The following is a 25187-nucleotide window of genomic DNA, read 5'->3' as shown; positions in this document are numbered from 1 at the left end:
GCTGTACTCCAAGTCCGGGGTCGAGTTCCCCCCAAGTTTTGGACCGACTGGAACTGGTACGGCCAATATGCTGGTGCTGATGAAGGCCGTCGGCGGGAGCTCCGGACTTGTGTTGTAGTGTAGTTCCTATTTTCCATGTAGGCCCTGCGCATTGGAATAACAAACAGCAGTGTAGACGTAGGACTGAGGTCTTCTAGGTCTCTACTGACTATGTTAGACTTAATTTAGGTTTGCGCCAGCTAGCTCAGAGGTCACTGGAAACTTTCTTGACTGAATAGGAAGTGATCAGCTTCCCTGGCTCAGACAAGAAGGGATACAGCTTCCGACAACCGCATAAACATGACAACTTTGCTCCCCAGAATAAGAGTCGATCTCTAGAGTCGTGTGAAACAATAGACAGCTATTTCACTCAGTCAGTTGTGCAGATTTAATTTCACCAGAGTGCAGAGAAGAGAGAGACGGGCGTTTTCAAAAAAAGGTATTATTTATTGAGCAGTCTTCCTCCTCATGCAAGAGAAATGAATTGCCACAATTGCAAGACTTGTTATAACAAAAAGTGCGTACAGTAAAAGGAGTATTACGAAATAATACTGTAAAAGCATTGATATGGTTTCTTAGCCATAAGATAGTTAAAATGAATAAAATATATACATTCATATATACATTGGCTAACGACCTCAACTGGTGCTTCTAACTACGCCTACCCCGGTGTACCTGACCTAAGCCTAATACGTGGGAGGGAGTAAGTAAGTAGCAGGTTAAGTTGGTTTTGCCAAGAGTTTGATTCAAGATTTCTCTCTAAGGGTTTAGTCAGCACCTGGAATAGAATGTAGGAGGTCTGGTATCTCCCTCTCAGGACCCGATTTCCCAGTCACCCGCAAGGGTAGGCTGGAAACGCCCTAGCTGGATTTTCTCGGCAGGAGAAAAGACAGCGTCTTTCTCAGCACGTCAGAGAGGAGGGGCAGCGTCCTTGGGCTTCTCGCATCTGCTGGGCTCTCTGCAAGGGGACAGCTGTGCTCCAGTATTCACCACCACCGTGTGTTTGCTTAAGGCAACGTTGGTATATTTATACCTGAAAGGTGCTGAGTTTTTGGACATAAGACGTCAATAAAGATGTCACTAAGAACTGGTCAATCTTACAGTGCTCGCAGGAGTTCTATTACCAATCAAAACAAAGCAAGCGGGGCTTTCCCAGGTTGCTGGGGGTTTGGTATGTCGAAAGAACTCGGTGTGCTCTCTAGGAATCTAAGGAAGTGGCTTCTGCTGTGTCATGGACTGCAGAGGCGAGTTACTGAAATATGGCTCGGATTATTATGCCATTATAGGGATATTTATTGATTATAGCCGTATAGGGGCATAAGGTCACAATATTGATCGGGTTCCTAGATAAAACACATCATCCACTCCACGATTTTATGTCCATCAATTACTAAAAACGTAAGCAATAAAGATGCACGTGTATTCCTACCCACCCCAAAATACATTTTACATTTGAAATGGTGTATAAGAAATACATGAAAATGATAATAGGTACTGTACGTTTTAAGCAGAGTAATCATTCAAAAACATCTTGCATATATATTCAGTTGAACGATTTTGCGAAAAATTACATATGAAATGTCTCTCAATACAGAAAAGAAGGGTGAGACTATTTCATCACACATAATGGAAAGGGGCGACCACTCGGTCCCCCCGAACGTATGGTCGGGTACCCCGATCCCCCCGGGAAGCCATTTTGGGCGGGAGGCGTGTCACGGCTGGTATGCCCGAAGCGGCGTAGCCGGGGCGCGCCTTTTTCCCGCCCAAGAGGGGCTGTCCTAGACCCCTACACCGTTGGCCACGCCCTGTAGGCGGTCGGAGGAGGGTCCACGCCCTCCCGGAGGAGAATAAATGGAGCAGCAATCCAAGGAAGCATCCTCTTGTTCCTGTGCTTGGAAGCTGCACCTCCTCGTTGCACGTGAGCCCTTGACGGAACAAGAGCCAATTTAGTGAATTTAATTTTTGTGTTTCTTCTTTCAGCAAGTTCGAAGCTTCCTGACCTAGGACCTTGAGGATTATCCGTGGACGATGCCTGGCAAGAAGGTCGGAAAGAGGGTTGGGACCGACCAGATGCTTCGTATGCTGGTGAAGGACATGGCGGACATGAAGAAGCAGATGGCGGCAATGAATGGTGCGGGGGGACCAAAGAGAGTCATCGGACCAGCATTGCCGGGAGTAGTCCCTAACGGGAGAGGTAGAAGGGCCAAGAAGGGGGCATCGGGTGGGGAGGCCCCGGTTCCCGAATCGCCTCCAGCAAACCTGGTCACCCCGAGCGAGGCCCCAGTTCCGGTCCCGAACGCGGGGCAACCGATCCCTGTGGTGGTCACTCCTGTGAACGAGGAAGATATGCCTCCTGAGCTGGCTGCCCAGTTGGCGGCATGGTTGGGCAGAGAGAATGAGGGGGCCACGGCTGAAGAAGCCAGGTCGATAATGAAGCAGTTGCGGCAATCGAAAGATGCTGCGAAGGCACCGTGTCCTCTTGTTTACCCGCAGGCTCCCGTGGAACAACCAGTATCGGGCGTTGGTTCGGCAGCGACAACGGTCACAGCTACCGGTTCAGGTAAGCAGCCATTGCCGATGGCGGGGGAGGGATCGGTACCCTCAAGGAGGGAAAAAGTCGTTCAACATATCCCGATTGATGTGAAAGAAAGGATTTGGGCGGATAAATATGTGAACATGTTTTCCTTGTTGACCGATCACTATGAGATTGAGCATGTAAAAAACCAGAGAGTTTTTGCATCCTAGTGTATGGCGCGCAAAGATGGCGGGTTTCAGAGTAGATGAAACGATCGCCAATTGGGCCAGAGCGTTTGGAATGTTCACTGCAATTATGGGGGAACATAGGCCCGAATTATTGGTGGAATTAGCCGTTTATCAGACACGTATCATGGAATTTTATGAATCATATGGGGGCAATCAATGGTGTTGTTATGATAGCATATTTCGTAAGTCCAAGGAACACGACTCATCCCTGACGTGGGATTGTTTCGACTCCATTTCCTGGCAAAAAATTGAAAGGTCGAGCACGGCGAAGTCGCCATCTTTAGGCGGAAACGGGGTTGAGCCTTCCCGCCATTCTTTGGGGGCGCCCTTTCGGGCGGGTACAAGCAGTGATCAGAACACAAAGAATAATGGCAACTCGGGTAAGAAAGGGGTCTGCTGGAGCTTTAACAGAGGCAAGTGTTCTAGGCCACAGGGGTCTTGCAGGTTCAGGCATGAGTGTGCAGGGTGCGGACAGTCCTCGCACCCCGAGAGTACGTGCAGAGCCAAGACTGGTGATACGTGAGGTAGAGGAGGCGCCAAACAGGTCTGAAGGAGACGGGCGCCATTACCTACCCCGGTTGATATCATGGCACTGATCCCTTGGCTGAACGAATACCCTGATCATATCTCCGCCGGGGTGTTGCGAGACGGTTTTTCATATGGTTTCCGCATCCCGGCGGGGGATTTTCAGGGGGGAGCACAATGTAAGAACCAACTATCGGTTCAACAGAATACGGCGGTGGTACAGGCAAAGATTGGGAAAGAAGTGGCCCGAGGTCGGGTTGCTGGACCATATGACATACCGCCAGTTGGCAATTTGTTTGTTCACCTTTGGGAGTGGTCCCCAAAAAGGACCCAGGGGAGTTCAGGTTAATACATAATTTGTCAGCTCCTAGGGGCCTTTCGGTGAACGATGCGATTGACCCGGGAGTTTGTTCGGTGCGGTACGCATCCTTTGATGAGGCCGTCGCCATTTTGAATCGCCTAGGGCCCGGAGCGCTGATGGCTAAATCAGATATCGAGTCGGCGTTCCGGTTGCTCCCGGTACACCCAGATGATCAGCGTCTCCTAGGTTTTATGTTTCAGGGACGCTATTACATGGATAAATGTATGCCAATGGGTTGCTCCATCTCTTGTGCGTATTTTGAGAAATTCAGTAGTTTTTTGCAATGGGCGTTTACAAGAGCCACGGGCTTTACACATGTTATGCATTATCTTGATGATTTTCTGTTTCTGGGGGCAGCCGGGGACACGGAATGTGCACAGGCCTTGAGGGAATTCTGTAATCTTATGGAGGAGTTTGGCGTGCCGCTGGCACCCGGTAAGACGGTAGGGCCATCTACTACACTCGAGTTTCTGGGAATTGAGCTAGATTCTGTAGAGGGGTGCTTCCGCTTGCCCAAAGAGAAGGTGATGAAATTCAGGGCCTCGCTAAAAACATGTCTCGGGGAAAGAAAAGTAACTCTCCATCAGTTACAACAGGCTGTGGGTCAGCTTAACTTTGCCCTGAGAGTCATGCCGATGGCTCGCCCCTTTTCCCGTTCTATCGCACAAGCCATGGTGGGCCTCAGGGAAGGGCACCACCGCACAAGACTGTCAACAGAGGTTCGCCAGGATATGCGCATATGGCTGGCATTTCTGGCGGATTTCAACGGTCGTGTGGTGTGGACCGATCCACCTGTTTCCTCGGAAGAACTGGGGTTGTGGACCGACTCGGCGGGGAGTATAGGTTTTGGCGCCATATTCGGCAATCAATGGTCGGCACGAACCTGGCCTGAGTGGTGGCACGATAATGGACTCACTGGTAATATTGGGTTTCTGGAGCTGTTCCCCATTCTGGTGGCCTTGGAAACTTGGCCAGAGGGGTTTCGTGATCGCTCTGTGGTGTTCTGGTCTGATAATATGACCGTGGTTGAGTGTATCAATAGTCAGGCAGCACGCTGCAAATGGATTTTGAGATTACTGGAGGAAATTGTCCTGCTATGTATGAGACTAAACGTCCACTTTAGGGCAAGACACGTGCCAGGGGTACTAAACCAGGCAGCTGATGCGCTCTCTCGTTCCCATATGCAGGCCTTCTGGGGTTTTCTGCCCTCAGCGGACTCGGTGGCGGCACCATTTCCCGAAGCTCTCTGGTCTCTCGGTGCCCCGGATTACAAAACCTCGTGGGAGAGGGTCTAGCACCCAGGACAAGGAAGGCATATGAAGGGGCGTTCCGTTCTTATTGGTCCTTTTTGGGTTCAGCTAGGGGGGAGCATTGGGGGCAGGAGGAGTATGTCCTGAAATTTCTGGTATCTTTACATCAGGCAGGCAAATCAGTGGCTACGGCCAATAGGCACCGGGCCGCCATTTCTTTCATGGCACGGGCTCATGGCATCCAGGACCCCACATCGTCCTTTCTGGTACAAAAGGCCCTGCGTGGGTGGCAACGCCTTGAGGGTCGCAGAGTGGATGAGAGGCACCCGATAGGTTTAGAAAGGTTGTCCCTGTTACTGTCCGTACTCCCGGCGACATGTTCATCTCAATCAGAGACGGTGCTATTCCGGGCTGCTTTTGCATTAGCATTCCATGGGGCTATGCGGGTAAGCGAACTGGTAGCGAGGAACAAGCAGGATACGGGGAGAGGTCTGTGTCGAGAACACATTCAAATTAAGGGGGAGACAATGGTAGTCTCAATTGCCAGGTCCAAGACCGATCAGGGAGCGATCGGGGACAGTGTGGTAGTCCAGCGGATTCCGGGATCTCCCATGTGCCCGGTAACATGCGTTGAGTATTTAGCGCAGAGGGCGGCATCATGGGGGGGAAGCTTGCTGAGGCACACCGACGCCACCCCACTGACTAGGTTTCAGTTTCAGCGGGTGCTAACAATGGCAATCGCAGCGGCGGGCTTGAACCCAGGCGATTTTGGGACCCATTCCTTCCGGATAGGGGCTGCTACAGAGGCTACAGCCAGGGGTCTGAGTGTTGAAAAAGTAAAGCGGTTGGGACATTGGTCCTCAAACTGTTATAAAAGGTATGTGCGTTTGCACATGTTGTGAAGTTAATGTCTTGCACTCACGCTTCTTGTTTTCTGTTTGGTTTACAGTTTCGCGAGCAGGCTTTGCGGGGCGGACTGTGCAGTTGACCCGACACCTGGGGACCAGCGGTCAAAGTTCACCGGCTGAGGAAAGAGTGGTGTGGGTCGTTGGCCACTCATACGTGAGGCGCGCCTCAGACGTATTCGAAGCAGGTGACATGATTCACGTGGCTGGGGAATACGGGTACAGGGTGACCTTCCACGGAAGGGGCGGGCTCTGTATTGACCAGTTTCAAAATTTCATTGAGGGACTGTTAGGGCGGACGAGGTCACCGCCATCTGTAATCATAGCGCATCTTGGGGGCAATGATTTGGTGACCGTTGGTCGACGAGTGCTTCTCGAGTTAATTTTGTCCACAGTAAGTTGGTTGGCAAGAAGGGTTCCGGGGTGCACGATTGCATGGTCACACATGATTCCGCGGAAGGTGTGGCGGGGGGCTATTTCTGTGTCCGCTTTAAATCAGTCGGTGAAGAAAGTAAATAACAAACTTGGTAGGTTGTTTCGTACAGGTACATTGCATTCTATTCCTCATGGATGTATCAGGGGGGACCATATGTATCTGGAGGATGGGGTCCATTTGTCCCGGGAAGGGAATGCTTTACTCATAGGAGACTTCGTAGCTTGGTTAAAGAGTTTGTGCAGCCATGACCTTTAAGTAGGAGCTTTTGTGGGGGGTCCGGATAGCCGGTCAACTATCCGGCCTGTGGCGGTAAGGTCATGATCGGTGAGCAGTAATTGGAAGATCCCTAGAGGTGGGGCGCCACCCATTATGGATGGGAGCGCCCGGGGGAGGCGGCCATTGGCCCCTCACACGGGGAGGCGGTACCCTTCTAAGGATGGGACCGCCGAAAGGGAAGGCGGTCAAGACCCCTCCCTGGGGAGGAGGGGCTACGGGTCCCCTCCTTGGAATTTCCCGGGGCCAGGACATCCGCGACGGCGGATGTGGTAAGCAGTGTGGGGTGGGAGGGGGGGTCTACGCTACCTTCTAGACACCTCACACAAGTCCTCGGACGACCACCAAGATGGCGTCGAGTAAGTATGGGCCCCCGTTAAGACAAGGGAAATTGGAAGTTGGCACAGAGGTACAGTCCTCTGTGCGCCCGCCCCTCACAAGTAAGGGGGGGGAGTCTGGTATTAGGGATCTGACACCGGTTACGACCTTGCCGTTGGCCCGTAATGTTAGGATGTACAATTTGAATTTTGAGAAATGCATTTACAGGATGTTTTAGAATCGGCTAGGAGAACCTTTGTATTAGAGATATGTTAAGGTTAGCCAATAAACATCGTAATGTATAAATGAAATTGTACATGATATGAAACTGTTATTTAATGTTTTAATTTTGTTTCATATTTTAATAAATACGGCCGGGAGGGTAACTCCCTCCCGCCTTCCAAAAGCTCAAGAACTGTATCCGTCTTCCCATTCTTGGGGATTGTGTTGGGAGGGGGTGACGGGTATCCAGGCCATAATACAATTGCTGTAAAATGTGCTAGAGGCTGAGGTAATATTTTGTCTCTAGATCTACTAAAAATAGAAGCTCTGTTCTTTATGAATAGTTCTACTTTAAGCAAAGTACGTGTGCCAGAAAAAAGGTAAATATTTTGGAATTTTTGGAAAAAATAATTTCATGGTGAGCGGGGCAAAAATAGTTCCAAACACTTTTCAGTAGCTTTTGTTTATCAAAGCCGAAGGCCGAATTCAGAGTTCATGTGAACGCTGTGTGTCAGATTGTTTTCCAAAAAGTTATTGTTTCTGTTCAGGGGAGAACATCATTTCAGACAGGCTCGCAAAGAATTGGTCTACATATTCAGGTTACAGTTCGACCAAGTTCGATAATGCTGTAACTTGGCAGTTGTGAGAATGATTGCTATCATCGATTTCAGGATCAGCAATGCTCACAGAAGGTCGTACCTGGGTGATGTTGTTTTCATTTCTTGCTTCACTGCCACCACCTAATCGTAGCGCATTAGTCTCAACGAATGCCGTCATCAGGATCGGTAACCGCTGGGGACAACACGATGCATGAGCCGTTACTGGACTTAGCTAAGTATCGATATCCATTGGTACTGTTGATTGTAGTGCAAGACAGGTGTCTAACACGCATTCCTCTCCGCATAGCATACATCGAAGCACAGGTAAGATGCAGGTCTGCCATATAGGTCTGAATGAAAGAAACCAGGTCATATTCAGATCTCTTAGCCGGGCTAGTCCAAGGACTTTAGTTATGCGGTCCCGGTAGCGTATTGCTAGGATCGTTTCTTCCATCCTTGCAGGAGTCATGTCTGCGTTTTGGCTTGCCATATCGGAGCAGGAGGGTCAAAAATAAAATCCCTGCTACGAGTCTCAAAAGTAGTGGTAGGCCGCCAAAGATCGAATGGACAAAATTGGGAAAGATACCCAGGACTGTTTCAAATGGTGTTAACAGTCCCGAAAAAATTGAGATACCACTGGCATTCGACATATTTAGGATTTGGCTGAGCATTTCTGTGAAATGCACAGGGCAATTTGTTGATAAAAGTGTATGTATCTCTGCAGTTGTCCTTGCAACTTGAAGATCATACGTCTCTTTTGATGACGTGATGGGCACTGTTGTCTGTAAAAGCACAGACTTCATTCTGCTTAAATTATCAATTCGTATAGAAGAGATGTTTAACGGAGGCCAAATCGGAGCCACCGAGTCTCCAGGGCCAATTGGATACAATGCTTGCATACAGCAAGTGACCATGGAACTGACGCTTAAAAGATATGCTTTCCCTGGCACCAAGCCACAACAGCTGTGATCCGTTATTAGAACGTAACTCCCGTTAGAAAGCTGTCTAAAGAATGGCTCTATCTGGGTTGCAGGTGTGCCGTGCTGGTGGCATGAAAGGTTATTTGAAGTCCCCTCACAGGCCCCATGCAAGTTAATACCTTGGCACAACAGTATACCGCTTAGTGATTGTTTACACTCATTACCACTAAGAAATACATTTTTGTTATCACTATAAAATGTGTGTGTATAAGGTAATTTCCATGATGACTTACTGTATCCTTTACCCAACCTTTTATACTGGCCTGCTGGTATATACTTCAGGCAATTTTTAAATTGGAAGTTATCGGAATTGTGATAATCCTGTGTATTATCCATTCAATGACAGGTCTTTCTGACATTGTCAATGGTAATCTCTCAAGTTTTTCGATATTCAGGATTGTATAGTCTGCTCCTTTCTGTACCAAACTGATTTGTTTATCAGTAAGGTTAAAGATAGAAAACAATGACGTTGTGTTGATTAAACGCCATGGCACATAGCCTGAACGGAGGTTTTGCAACGTCCAGCCTAGCTGTACAACAGAACGTAATTGGGACTGGCCATGTTGTAACATTAGCAAGTCCTGGTCTATTTTATCGATAGCAGATGATACAATACTGTCCAGTGAATATATTCTGAAGGACAGAGTCATTAACCCATTGTCCACAACAGAAAGTGATTTTTCCAAATTAATACGATCAATTTCTCGTATTTTCTCTGCTGTCTCAATTTGAGTCCCTTTCCATGCCTCGTTGTAAGCAGCATATATACTGGCCGCTATGAAACGTTTTTGACGCTGTTTGCGTGGTCCCATTATGAAATCGCGCAAGTCAGCACCATCTTTAAGTAAGGACAAGTGTTGCTTAATTTGTGCCAGTGTGGATGTCTGTAGCCATTCAAGGCATAGTTTCCCTACACTGTATGTTGTTACTATCCCTGGATGTTGTCTGTGGGAGTATCTAGGGTCAGGTCTGGTCATTTTTAACCCCTGTATTTTGTTCAGGAATCTCTCTTGACAGTTATTTGTGTCTGTAGGCCAGATTAACCACTTTTTCCAATCAGGATGTGTTCTGTTTTCATTTAAAATTTGGGATAAGTCTACCTCAATATCTGTGGTTGCATTATTAGGCATTGGCGTTGGAATAGACGGTTTTTTAAGGTCTTTAATCTTGGCTAGGCCAAGACAGGTCGTTTGTTGAATTGTCATTCAAGAACATTATTTGTTCTGGGATCATGCAGGCTCGAAATAATGCTTCTAGGCCTTGTACCTGCCAATCTTTTGTACCCCAGATTGTTTTTGTTTCAATGTTATTCTTCCAGAAATCAAAACCAAATGTAATAATTTTTTCATAAAATGCTTCTGAATATATCAATTTAGTATTTGTCAGCATGGTTTTTGTCCCTGTTTTATCTAACAGTTTATAATAAAATGTTTCTTTATCACTTGTGTTAAACCCTGAGAAGTATTGGAATTTCTCATAGAATGTTTTTGAACTGCTTTTAGGTGGAGTAGCACAATGTTCCCATTGGTTATATTTAAAAACATTTCTAGGTTTAGCAGATTTATGTAAATAGTGGTCTACATAATGAGTAAAACAGTACATCTGTTCATAATTCGAAGAACCTTGCAAATAATCATGTTCTGTAAATTTTGCTGACAAAACTAAATCCGACATCATATTATTTATGCTTTCAAAGTCCCAATCATCAGAGAATGTACTTGGTTTTACAAAGTCACTTAATGAAACCTTAAACTGATGAGGATATTTCCAGAGTTCGACCGGGCCATATATTTCGTAGTCTGTTTTGTCCCAAACTACCCCGCCGGGTATCGGAATGGCTGTGACATTCACTGATGATAGTTCTCTTTTCTCGATGTGAGATGACTTGTGAGGCTTCAGAACTAAGTTGATGTTCTGACTTGCTGTGTCCATTGTACTGTAATACATTTTCCTAAAATTAAAACTAAAATTAGGCATAGTAGGAGTATAAGTACCCCTGATACAATCCAATGTTCAATCAATGGTGCATTTAGATATGCTTCTTTGACTTGATGAAAGAGTTCTGTTTCTTTTTTCTTTTAAAGTCTTTGTTGTTGGTGTCACTTCAGGATCGCTTTGAGCTTCAGAGAAATTGTCGAAATTGATGAAGTAGCCAGATGTAGGTCTGTCGATTGTTGGAATTGTTTTCTCCATTTGACTTTCATTAGCACATTCTGATGCTACATCATTGTAGACTGGTGTTTGGTTCATGACAAACTGTTTCAATTTGGGTTTCAAGAGGCACAAGTTCCATGGCATTTCTGCATAGTCCTTTTGTATTCACTGCAGGTTTATCAAAGGTGATTAGTCTTTCAGTTTGAACCTCTTGGATACTAGCAAATTTGGGTATTCTGTTACTTTTTGGGAGTCCACTGGGCCTACTATTTATTATAGGCCACATGATTGTGGTTTTACCAGGTCGATGGATACAACTCGGTTCTCCTTTTTACCAGCAAGGGGCGGTAGTACTACTGATCTTGTTCCGTTGATTGCTAAGACAGGTACTGCTTTTCTGTAAGAAGGCCCAAATTCCTTCTTCACCGCTATTTTCTCTCTGACCAGATCCCCAATCTTTGAAATCCAGACAGGTCTTGCTGGGACAGGTGGTGTGTCTTCAGTGGTTGTTGGCTGTTGCTTTAACTTTATGTTGCTCAGGGCTTTTCTTGTTTCATTTAAGTCCTGTAAAACAGCCAAACGATCTTTGATGTCAAAGCCTTTTTTCTCATCTTCTACCACTGAAGCATGACTATCTAAGTCCTGAACATACATTCTAGTTCCGAACAATAGTTCGTATGGGCTGAAACCTTTTAGAGAATTTCTTGGCAAGTTGTTAAGACTACGTTGGACACTTGTTAAATGCTGGACCCACCCATCACCCGAACCTAATACCTTTGCCGTTATAGATTGCTTTATGTCTCGTTTTTTTCTTTCCACTAGCCCGTTTCCCTCAGGATGGAAGGGACAAGAGAACCGCAACCCAATGCCTATGCTGGTCAGGGCCTCCTTATAAGCTCGAGAGCTAAAAGCAGGACCCTGGTCAGAATGAAGTATGGCTATTGCATATGTGCAGATAAAGACTCGCAAATCTTTTATAACAGTTCTGGCGTCAGCCGAGCGCTGGGGCCACATTTTTAAGTGAATATAGTCTCAAAAAGAAATTAATAGGGCGCTGGATTTCATGGCCATGGCATTACTCCGGTGGGCTCGTTACTGCGGTCTCTGTTGCAGTCTGAACAGCTCTTTACAAATTTATAGTGTTGCAGGCTCTTCCCCGGCCACCAGTATTCTGATTGTAATTCTGTCAGAGATTCCTTCATCTGTTTGTGCCTTGGACCTTCACCCATGTGTGCGTCTGCTAATAATAAGATTCTCCGGTTCGTGTTTGGAATTACCCTATCCCCCACTCCAGGGATTCGAGCAAAGGGAACGGAGTTTGTATCAATTACGTATGTATAATTGAGTGGATAGTTCACAGGTAGTGCTGCACAGTTGTCTTTTGAAGACGTTTTTACCGCCAGCATGGTTTCCCCGTCTATGTATTTTCCTGAACGCTTTTTTGTGGCTACGGAAGCCGGTTTAGTTGCTTCCGCTGTGGCTGTATTAGCCAATGAATTCCCTGCAACGTGAACGCCATCACGTTGATGACTCAGAGTGTGTATCACGTGAGTCTTTTGTAGTTCTTTCTGTAAAAGAACTACTTGTTTCCAAAGCATTTTATGCTTGATTGTGGCACCTGTGTCGTCTTTGTAATCATTTTGAACCCAGTTCTGCAAATCATTATTGTATGAATTGACGCAAAAATGCGAATCGCACACGATTAGTGTTGGAAATTCACGGTCGGCATTTTCAAGCGCCATCTTTAAAGATCTAATTTCAGCTCGCTGAGCCGAACTTTTTTTCAGTCATTCAGTTTTTGTTATTTTCGGTCTGAATTTACCGCAGAGCCAGCGACCTTTAACAATCGCGCAGACTGCATTGTAGGATTCATCATCTACATTGTAATGCTGTACAAATCTGTCTGTATAGATTATACAAGAGTACTGTTCTAGAGGCAGAATTACGATTGGCAGAGGATATTCCTTTTCATATTTTAAATCATTCAGTTTTTTCATGTTCGGGACAAAATAGTATGTCAAGTCTTCTGCAACAAGAGAATTTTCCCACTGTATCCATTTTGGACAAGTGCCACTGTTTTTAGATTTACTAGGCTGAAAAGCGCCTCGAAGTCTGATTCTGCTGTGAAAACAGTTATTCTTTTGCCTTGGGCTAGGGCTCGTTCTCTTGCTACAGCAGTTTGAACTGCCTTTACAGTATTTTCTGTAAGACTGAATGTTTTTTCTGTTTGTGTGTACAAATGTGATTTGTAAGCTATTGGTACCGTTTCTCCCTCATTAGAGGTCAGGTACGTGAATCCGCATCTTCCTGAGATGACCCGGATTACAAGGTTGCGTGTATTGTCACGTGTTTCTAATTTTGTTTTAGCTAACATGTCTGTTTGCAGTGATCTCAACATTTCTGTGTTTTTGAGTCCAGTTGATTGGTTTAAAATCAGGTTTTATTAATTCGTGGAGAGGTTTAATCCTGTCTGCATAGTTTAGAATGTAAGTTCTTCCGAAATTCAGGAAGCCTAGAATAGATTGTAAGTTCTTCAGCGTTTTTGGTGCTTAGAGTACAGCGCAATTCTCTAAGAAGTTGTCTGCTAGGTTTTTTCCTTCACTTGATAATTCGTATCCTAAAAACAGGACAGTTAGATGAGCAATTCGTGACTTTTTAAACTTGAATTTGTAACCCTCTGCTGCGAACCCAAGTATTATGGTGTTCACTCTTTTCAAGTGAGTATCCAAGTCGTCGTCTGTGAGATGTCATTGACATAAGATAATGCCTCATCATCGTACATTTGTAGTAACTCTGTTACTCTGGCTGAGAATAGTCCTGGGCTGTTCTTGAATCCCTGTGGGAGCCTGCAGAAATTTTTCTGTGACACCATTATTGAGAAAGCGGTCAAGTACCTGCTTTCTGGTGCAATATTTTGACAAAAGAACCCATTAGATATGTCTAATGTTGTTTTGTATTTTTTGCGAACTATGTTGTTCATTAGTGCAGCACTGTGCGAATTTTGTACCGCAAATGTTTTGCAACATGAGTTAAGGTGTCTGTAGTCCAAGACTAAACGATACGAATCGTCCGGTTTGGAGACAGGAAACAAAGGATTGTTCATTTGAGAGGTGCATGTTTCAATCAGCCCTTGGTATTCAAGTTGATCTAAAATCTCCCTGACTTGTTTTTTAGCTTCTTGCTTAATTGGGTACTGCCTTTGTGCAGTTGGTTGACATTTTAACTCGATTTTGTGAGGAGGAGAGTCCTCATCCCATCCTACATGATTCTTATATAGTGCAGGTGCTTGAGTTACTGACCATTTCCTTGCATATATATATTTAGTGTGAATTGGAATATGATTTGAGAAGGCAGGCATAATCATTTCTTCGCCATGAGGGCACTCCCTGACAAACTCTGGGGGCCAATCTTTCTTGGCTAACAGGATGTCATAGCCTTTTGAGAGGTTATCCCAAAATAGACCCCTTATTTTCCTAGTCTTATCTCCCTCTATACGCAGTGTTATTTCGTATATCTTATGAGGTTCGCTAACTCTGGTATCTGCAGTTTCTACTTGAATGTATTCATTCGTGTCCACTGTCTCCAGATGACTCACTGTATCCTTCAACGTTGAATAAACCAGAAACCCTACATAGGAATCTCTTCCTACTAAGTTCCGGCGGATTTTAACCTTTCACCCACTCCAGACGTCTATTTAAGTATTTACGGGAGAAAGGGTCTGAGTGAAAAAGCACGACTGAGTTACTCTAACGTCTTGCGTTAGTTCTATCGCCTTACCAAACGTTGGGCGCCATGTAGTGTAGTTCCTATTTTCTCTATAGGCCCTGTGCATTGGAATAACATAAACAGCAGTGTAGACGTAGGACTGAGGTCTTCTAGGTCTCTACTGACTGTTAGACTTAATTTAGGTTTGCGCCAGCTAGCTCAGAGGTCACTGGAAACTTTCTTGACTGAATAGGAAGTGATTCAGAAAAGGGGGGTGGTGATGGACAGAGTATCTGAATTAAACAGAACACTCGTACCCAGTCAAAAGATCAGGGCTTGATCCATCACCGTTTTTTAGCTCACTGCACCATCCCAGCTCAGAACCTGGCTATATGCAAATTAGTCTGTCCCTGGCCCAGTGCATCATGGGAACCGGGCAGACCAAACTACCAAGCCAGTTCTTTTACTGGAAAGGAAACAAGCTTCCGGGGACCGGTTTCTGGCATTACAGCCGTCTTCGGCCCGGCTTGCTTGAATAGGAAGTGATCAGCTTCCCTGGCTCAGACAAGAACGGATTCAGCTTCCGACAACCGCATAAACATGACAACTTTGCTCCCCAGAATAAGAGTCAATCTCTAGAGTCGTGTGAAACAATAGACAGCTATTTCACTCAGTCAGTTGTGCAGATTTAATTTCACCAGAGTGCAGAGAAGAGAGAGACTGGCGTTTTCAATAAAAGGAATTATTTATTGAGCAGTCTTCCTTCTCATGCAAGAGAAATGAATTGCTCCAATTGCAAGACTTGTTATAACAAAAAGAGCGTACAGTAAAAGGAGTATTACGAAATAATACTGTAAAAGCATTGATATGGTTGCTTAGCCATAAGATAGTTAAAATGAATAAAATATATACATTCATATATACACTGGCTAACGACCTCAACTGGTGCTTCTAACTACGCCTAACCCGGTGTACCTGACCTAAGCCTAATACGTGGGAGGGAGTAAGTAAGTAGCAGTTTAAGTTAAGTTGGTTTCGCCAAGAGTTTGATTCAAGAATTCTCTCTAAGGGTTTAGTCCGCACCGTACCTCTGGAATAGAATGTAGGAGGTCTGGTATCTCCCTCTCAGGACCAGATATCCCAGTCACCCGCAGGGGTAGGCTGGAAACGCCGGAGGTGGATTTTCTCGGCAGGAGAAAAGACAGTGTCTTTCTCAGCGCGTCAAGGAGGAGCGGCAGCGTCCGTGGGCTTCTCGCATCTGCTGGGCTCTCTGCAAGGGGACAGCTGTTCTGCTCCAGTATTCACCACCACCGTGTGTTTGCTTAAGGCAACGTTGGTATATTTATACCTGAAAGGTGCCCTGTTTGACGTACGTTTTTGGACATAAGACGTCAATAAAGATGTCACTAAGAACTGGTCGTTCTTACAGTGCTCGCAGGAGTTCTATTACTAATCAAAACAAAGCAAGCGGGGCTTTCCCAGGTTGCTGGGGGTTTGGTATGTCGAAAGAACTCGGTGTGCTCTCTAGGAATCTAAGGAAGTGGCTTCTGCTTTGTCATGGACTGCAGAGGCGAGTTACTGAAATATGGCTCTGATTATTATGCCCTTATAGGGATATTTTTGATTATAGCCGTATAGGGGCATAAGGTAACAATATTGATCGGGTTCCTAGATAAAACACATCAGTGTGACCGCTCACTCCACCATCTTGGCCACGCCCCCCTGAGACTAATTTTAGATCTCAAACTCCTAAATTAATACTTTCTCTCAGAGCACTTTCACATGGTTACTCATCAAGATGTCATCCCATTATTACAATAAGGCGACTTCATGGTTGCATTTGTCCTCAAGGACGCCTACTTCCATATTCCTATTCACCCAGCACATCACCAGTATCTCAGCTATGTAATAAACTACCAGTATTGCCAGTTCAAAGTGATTCCTTTCAGGGCCACTGCCGCTCCCAGGGTCATCACCAAATGTCTTTCGGTAGTAGCTGCTCACCTGCCAGAAACAACATGCATGTATTTCCATTTCTGGACGACTGGCTCATTAAAAGTGCAACTCGTCAAAAAGTTTACCAATCACCCTTCTTCCAAAAATCAAAGGGACAAGATTGTACTCCGCTCCAACCCCAAATTTCTCCCAAAGGTGGTCTCACAGTGCCACCCAAATCAGTCCATTGAACTTCTTTTTTTTTTTTCTCCTCCAGCTGACTTGGTGGCATAGGGCGTTCTACACACATTTGACTTAAAATAAGCTATAATGTATTCCATTGATAGGAGTAAACCATTCAGGAAAATACGTTTTGTTACTTTCTTAAAACCTCACAAAGGAAGGGCCATTTCTAAATCAGACATTGCAAGACTGATTGTTAAATGCATTCAAACATGCTATGCTAAAGCCTACTGCACTTTTCCCATTTCTCCTAAAGCCAACTCCACTTGTTAAAAAAGGGCTTCAATGGCCTTCCTAGGAAATATTTTACTTGAAAAGGTGGAGAATCCCACCTTTGGTGGTCGTGTGCACACTTCGACTTAGACCGTTAGGTCGTCCACAAATTTCTCTTTCTTAAATCATTCACAAGAAAATTTGTCCAATATTCATCAGTTTTTGTTGTTCATTGTTTGATCATATTTGTTTTTTTCATAAACTTCATGATTTGGTCAATTAATTATATTTCATCACTTCACATAAACCCAATGCATTTCGGGTCGGGGACCCTTCCTCGGGGGTCTGTAGCTGGAGAAAACAAGGAATTTTGAGCCAACCTTATAAACAAAATCAATCGATATAAACAAAGAACATAAAATATCAATTTACACATAGAAAATGAATTGCTGTCTACCATTTTGTAATCGCTAAACCAGATTGCATATGTTATCTCAATAACCTTAACGGAAAAACTGCAGGGACGGAGTATAATTTAAGCTAACTTTTGACTTGAAGAATCAAAAAATAGTGATGACAATGAATAGAGAAGATTTACTGAAATTTAAAGAGAAAACAGAACAAAAACTCCCAGTATGTGTTTTAAAACATTCAGTACAAACGAGACAAATTACAAGGATCATGAAGAAACATTGGTCACTGATCACCCAAGAACCAGATCTCCAACCATTATTTTCTGAACGGATTACATTTGCTTACAACAGAACAAGAAATATTAAAGAATTGTTAAAGAAAAAAGAAAAAAAGACGAAAGCCAAGACCTACAAAGGAATGCAGAAATGTGAGAACTGCGTACATTGTAATAACGTAATCACAGGTGGAATATTTACTCATCCCATGGCTGGGAAACAGATTCCATTATTACATTCCAGTACTTGCGACACCAAAAATGTTATTTATGGCATAAAATGTCCGTGTGGAAAATTTTACGTAGGCCAGACAGAGCGCAAGATCAAAATAAGAATTACAGAACACAAAAGCAATATCAGACAAAAGAACCAAAAATCATCAATAGCCATGCATTGGTTGAAAGAAAGACACAATATCTCTCAACTTCGGTTTACCATTCTAGAAGTGTTTATACCTCAGCAAGATACAGACATTCACAAAAAAAGACTTAGATCTTAATACTACTGGATTCGTAAGATGGGCAGTTTACAGCCTCAAGGATTAAATGATAGGATCGAATTATCATGTTTCTAGTAACCACTAGTTGAGAATGTTACTTTGATTCTGCTCACCATTTACTTACATTATCCCATACCAAGATGGCCGACATCATGATATTGTGTATGTATATGTTTCAGGCTATATTGAGTATTTTGGTAGCTAAAATGCGAGTTGTATTTTAATTTCATCTATATACTGCATTCTTAGTGATTGTACACATCTATCCACCACATTTGTTTGTTCAATTTTTTTCATTTTTTCAGTCGTTTAATGGCTTTAAATATATCTGTAACCCTCATTAATCTATGCTGCGTCACAGTAATATTGGGATCACTGTATTCATAATTATAGATACATTCAGTCGTTTCTCGACGTTCATGACTGGTCGCGATCACGTGACTTTCACGTGATCCAATCAACACACTGTTTTAAGGCTGACACACGCAGTAAACTGTTAGCGTGTTAACGATTGGTCGAACTACGATGTTCATGTCAACTTTCACTTCAATCGCGATCATGTTGCTGGTTACGATATACTTTGTTTTGAAATGACTTTAGGTGGAATCGAAATCTGTATATGATGTAGACTTGAACAGAAAGTTAATACCAGTTCAGGTTGTTGGCATTTATTTTATTTTAATCGGACTTCACTCGCATTGACTTAAGTTATACTCCGTCCTGCGGTTTTTTCTGTTAAGGTTATTGAGATAACATATGCAACCTGGTTTAGCGATTACAAAATGGTAGACAGCAATTCATTTTCAATGTATAAATTGATATTTTATGTTCTTTGTTTATATTGATTGATTTTGTTTATAAGGTTGGCTCAAAATTCCTTTTTTTCTCCAGGTACAGACCCCCGAGGAAGGGTCCCTGACCCGAAGTGCATTGGGTTTATGTTAAGTGATGAAATATAATTAATTGACCAAATCATGAAGTTTATGAAAAAAAACATAAATATGATCAAACAATAAACAACAAAAACTGGTGAATATTGGACACATTTTCTTGTGAATGATTTAAGAAAGAGAAATTTGTGGACGACCTAACGGTCTAAGTCGAAGTGTGCACACAACCACCAAAGGTGGGATTCTCCACCTTTTCTAGTAAATCATCGAAATAATAGTGTTCCTAGACAAAACACTTTGGGAGGAGTCGCACAAAAATCAAAAATTGGATCAAACTAATCAATTAAACATATAAAAACGAGTGCACCAACGGATCTTGTATCATTCTTCATAGGAAATATCCAGATAGCTGACATATGTATATGGTCTACACCAAATACCTTTACAAAGATTGCTGTGTAGATTTGCTGGCCCATAAACAAGCAAGTGTGGGCCAGGCAATTTTAAGTACACTATTTCAAACACTTGTAACTCCCGGAGGCTAGCCACCACTTATGAAGGAGGACAGCTTTACAGTCTGCGCACAACATATATAACTACAGCCACACATGCCACGAACAGAAATAGTTACTTATCCAGTAAGCATCTGTCTGTGGCATATAGTGCTGTATATTCACATGTGCCCACCTTCCTCCACAATGCCTGTTCTAGTTATTTAATTTCTCTTCTTTTACACAAACTCCTTTTTGCATGAACAGTTCTCTATACTATGCTTTGCTCCATGTTTCTTCCTCACCCACCGTGTGGGTAAACAATCTAAGAATGGAGTCAATGAACTTGTGACTCAGAAAACTTTCCTTGAAGAAAAACAACTTCCCCACAACCGAGCCAAACAATCGATGGCAGGATTATGCACAGCATGCAAATCTGTAGCACTATATGCCACGAACAGATGCTTACTGGATAGGTAACATTTTCCTTCTCATGTATGATTTCCTGCTAGTGATTTAAAAAATAAAATATATATAATTCACGGATATACCTGGAGCAAGGATGCCAGCGGTAATCTTGCCATGAATTGATGATTGTGCCTCAGGCGGTGAGACTGAGGACCTGGTGAGTGATGGTGGTAAGTTTGAAATACTACTGTGGTCCTGATGGAGGTGGCAGTGGTAGGAGATGCCTACTCACCTCCTTACTCGAGCTGTGGAGAAATTAAAGAGTGAACCAGTGGTGTGTCTTAATATGGGTTATATGGGCCCACCAAATCATCTAGGGGTTTTGAGAAATTGCCTACATTCGCTTGGTTGACTGAGGGAAATGACATGGTTTAGAAAATTGAGGCAGTAACAGTGAAAGAGGGAAGGACCAGGGAAACTTTTCCTTCACATGGATGTTCTATACAGCTGGGAGACATGAAGCTTCACTTTGTAATTGGTAAGCTGGAATTCTGTGAGCTATCATTAGGGGCAGGGAGTGTCCAAGGAACTCCACTTGGTGCTCCGTTTCCCTTCATCTAACTAATTTACTCACTGTGCCTTTGAGTCAAAGGCCATTGTGAAACTCTGGCATGAGTGTTGATATATGCTGTCCCTTTCTGCGGGTATGGTATGGTATTTGTCACTGCCGATACTCTTGATAGCGGTCTCAGTAAAGGATTATAGTTTGCGTTGCTAATGGACCATGTGGTCACACCTATTTATTTTGTGTATATTGCACAAGTTCATCTTAAGCAGAAAATGTACATATCTGTGTTTGGCTCTTCCTAAGCATAATGGGTGACCTGTTTGACTAAAAAAAAAACAGTTTTTCTCTATATGAATTTTTTTCAAACCTGAAAGTTCTAATTGTAAAGAGGGCTCATTTTTAGCTGTGCATAAAAAACGTTGTGTGTAGGGAGAGATAATGCATTTCGTAGCACAGCAATACATGTCCCTCCTAAAACTTTTCTTTCTTAACCGCATAATTAAGTATTAAATGTACTCCTTGCTGCAAATAGGCACACCTTGTCCTTGGGTATTTGTATAACAAATTTAAAAAACCTGCTTGAAGCAAAATCATATGTTTTTGCAAACTGCATCAACACATACACGTGCTGCAAAACATACGTAGGGGTTAGGATGGTCTGTAGTCCAATAAAGCCATCGCTGAATTGTGACTTATGCAAAACACTAGCCCGTGTATTGTGGGGAAATGGTGGAGTTATGGTTGCATTGCTCATTATAGCTAGAGAATTTCAATCATTTTTAGGATTTGAGTCATAACCGAAAAGCCATATAACAGCTTTTTGTGTTTTCTTCATAAACAAATTGCTTTGGTCTCCTGGGCATCTATTCATAATACAGTAAAAAAAGAAAAAGTAACTTCGTTTTTTGGGGGATGTTAGTCCATTTCAAACAAAACACTGCTACTGTCGTCGCTTAGGCAGCATACTTTGGTCACAGAGCTGGCCTTTGGCCACTCCCTGTGCTCATCGCTACTGCCCATTGTTCCTGGTTTTAAGCTGTGTGCTGTGTGTTTAGTACACTCAGTACTTATTTTTTTCACAGACAGAACGGATTACAACTTAGTCTGTGGAGTGGGCCATCATATCATCCCGTACATATCACCCATATCTACAGAAGCAGCTGTGTACAGCCTTGGGCAGATGCTCTGGTTGCAGAGCTATGACCCAACCAGTATGCACAAGACTAGCTGCTCAAGGTGACAAATTGTATTTTATCTCCATTTTAAAACCCAAATTGCGATATTAGATATCCGTATCCAAAGTGCCACAGAATTTCTGTGGTTGCTCACGTCGTTTGGGATTCTTAGTGGCGCTTTAGGAAGTAAAGATCCTTTTGTCAGATTCATTTTTTAAATGGCAGGCTTTTAATTTTCGTGATTCCCCCAGGCATTCTCCTTGGGGGTCCGGTTATGTTTCCCCAAACCACTTATTTATTTGCACTTTTTTTTCGGAGTTAAGATCCACGGCAGAGTCAGCAAATCAGGCTAGCAAGCAAATTGCAGCCAATGTACCCCTGGGTCCTTAAAGTACATCCTTGGATATTGCGACACAAAACACATTTGTTTGTTTTTATTGAGGCTGTATCTGCCCATCATAACCCACATCCTCCAAGGGATGCACACTAAGGCTCTTAAGTCCCTTCCATACATTTTTTTGCAACAAGTTATATACAAACGTTTGTGTCTCTCTCACATCAGTGATGGCTGCAAAGAAAACAGAAATAATCTCTCCGACCTTTCTGATCTAGGCAGAAACCATTGATCCCTCAATTGCCAATTGGAAAAAAAAGCTTGTATCAACAGATTTCTTTCTAACTTTTTCCATTCTTTTGCCTTTGGTACAACTACCTACTTTCAAGTTTATGATCAAACTATACATATATTTAAGTCTGTTGAATCCTGCCCAAACCTTTTTGTAACACAAATATTTCAGAATAATAAACCACAAAACATGCCTACTCTGAATAACGTACAGTATTCTTGCCCAATTTTCGGTGAGCCTGTTCATTATTATTTTCTATAATGTTCATTTTTATTGACAAATTGTCATTTGAAAGCCACGTTTGTAACCTTTACTGTAAATCTCTATACGTTTTTGCACTCATTTGAGCATCAGTATTTTTTGCAAAAATCGCTAGATGAATTTTCACAAATCCAAGTAAGGATTGCAAGTTGGACAAGGTTGCTTTATCTCAGGTACTTTTGGTGCATATCCATCAGTTTTTGCATTGTTTGTTTACATCACAATTTTACCTCCAGGAATTAACACAAGAAAATTCACATTTGAAATCTTTGTATAACATTTGCTAGGCTTGACAGATATTGACCAAAGCTCTCCCAAGATCGAGTTGATGGTTTTGAGGGAAACTTCAAATAGTGATAAAGTTACTATTTAAAACAATATATATATATTTTGGGAATCCAACTAATCCATAACTACCAAGTTGTTATAGCTTACTCTGTAATATATACATCTATTCCAACGTAGTCTAGAGGGTGACAGTCACATTTTGCTTACAGGTTTTCACATGAGTGGATCCCTCCTTTTGCAGACATTAGTGATCCAAATCCATTAGTTAAAGGCGGTACTCTAAACCGAAAATGCAAGGTTCGAGGCATGTGAGCGGTCGATCACATGCTTTGCATACTCCTGCCATCTAGTGTTTGGTCCGGATGTTTGCTAGTTGTTTTTCTTTAAAGAACGCTTTCCAGTCACGAGGTAAGTGACTCCTCCTTTCGGTGATAGTGCACATGGAAAGGGGCGACCAATCGGTCCCCCCGAACGTATGGTGGAGTACCACGATCCCCCCGGGAAGCCATCTTGGGCGGGAGGCGGGTCTCGGCTGGTATGCCCGAAGCGGCGTAGCCGGGGCGCGCCTTTTTCCCGCCCTAGAGTGGGCTGGCCTAGACACCAACGCGGCCGGCCACGCCCTCGGAGGCAGGCGGGGGCGGGTTCACGCCCACCCTGAAGACGGATAAAAGGAGCGGAAGCCAAGAAAGCATCCTCTTGTTCCTGTGCTCTGAAGCTGCACCTCCCCGCTGCACGTGAGCTCGAGACGGAACGAAGAGCAATTTTGACCCACCCACCAGCCCCTGAGGACAGCAATTCGTTGGAAATACAGTTGATATAGTATCTTTGGTTTATCTGTTTTCTTACAGGTTGTGATGATCGTCGTGAAATTTCTTAACGATGCAATAAAGATTGGTTATTTTCAGTATGTTTTGCAAATAAAGTAATTTTGAACAAAGGATTGATCAGCATTTTCGCAATAATAAATGTTGTTTTTGCTTTGTAAATCTTAGTAACTTAGGTAGAACTGTCGTATTTATTTTGGTCGGGCGGTAAGGTCATGATCGGTGAGCAGTAATTGGAAGATCCCTATGAGGGGGCGTCACCCATTACGGATGGGAGAGCGCGGGGGAGGTGGCCAATTGGCCCCTCAACGGGGAGGCGGTCCTGTCTAAGGAGAGGCCGCCGGAAGGAAAGGAAAGGTGGTCAAGGCCCCTTCCTGGATAGGAGGGGCTACGGCCCCTCCTGGGGAATTTCCCGGGGCCAGGACATCTGCGACGGCAGATGGGTAAGTTGTGTGGGGTGCGGGAGGGGGTTTACGCTACCTTTTAGACACCTCACACGAGCCCTCGAACGACCGTTAAATGGCGTCGAGTTTATTGGGGCCCCCGTCAAGTACAAAGGGAAATTGGTAGATGCACTTGAGGTACGTCCCGGTGCGGTCGCCCCTCTCACAAGTGAGGGGGGTATTTCTGGTTTAGGGATCTGACACCGGTTACGACCTTGCCGTTGGCCCTTAACGTTAGGATGTACAATTTCAAGTCAAATGTTTTGTAGGATGTTAGATCGGCTAGGAGAACCTTTGTATTAGAGATCTGTTAAGGTTAGCCAACATCGTAATGTGGAAATGAAATTGTACATTATATGAAACTGTTATTTTAATGTTTTCTTTTGTTTCATATTTTAATAAATACGGCCGGGAAGGGTGACTCCCTTCCCGCCTTCCCAAAGTTCAAGAACTGTTTCCGGTTTCCCAATTCTTGGGGATTGTGTTGAGAGGGGGTGGCGGGTATCTCGGCCATATAGGCATCGACTCCATTGTTAGATTGTTTTTGTCCGCCATCGTGTTTGGACATGTATTGCTGAGCTCCAGTTTAAAACTGTTTTTTGGGTTCCTCGGTCTCGTAATCCCCTCTACCTGCGTTGGTATTGTTTCAAACTTGTATCCCACCTCTCTGCGTATCATATCAGTCGCGGAAAACCTCTATTTCAATCAGAAAACTTCGGGAAGGCCGTCTGGCCTTACCGCGTCGGTACACCTCGCAGTTGACGGGAAGGACTCAATTCAAATTCTGACCTCGGTGCCACGCCAGGTATCTACACATCAACTCACACGAAGTGTGCAACTTGTGCTAGTCTCCGGAGCACAACGAACAGGACTGTGACACGTCCAGATCGTTTCAAAGAAAACGCTCCTCGATCGCCGGGCTCCATGTCAAAACATTGAATACACGCCGGACATCTACGGTGAAGGATCCAAGCACGAATTTGACGGACAACAGGCAGAGGAAGAACAAGAAGAACTTGCATCTAGTCCAGAATCAGACCCAGTGATGGAAGAAGACTTGCCACAAGGTCAACATCCTGTGAGTACGAACACCCCTGCCTTGCC

The 25187-nt window shown here is 43.9% G+C and overlaps 1 protein-coding gene across 28 annotated transcripts in view; it reads left to right on the top strand.

The window, feature by feature from the left end:
• The window catches only part of EIF4G3 (eukaryotic translation initiation factor 4 gamma 3), a 1432461-nt gene that overhangs the window by 510227 nt on the left and 897047 nt on the right, over positions 1-25187 (top strand). The window lies entirely within an intron of this gene.

The sequence above is a fragment of the Lissotriton vulgaris genome, chromosome 5 (assembly GCF_964263255.1).
Source record: "Lissotriton vulgaris chromosome 5, aLisVul1.2, whole genome shotgun sequence".
Taxonomy (NCBI): domain Eukaryota; kingdom Metazoa; phylum Chordata; class Amphibia; order Caudata; family Salamandridae; genus Lissotriton; species Lissotriton vulgaris.
Note: the sequence above shows the minus strand (reverse complement) of the source record. Positions and strands in the feature narration are given on the sequence as shown.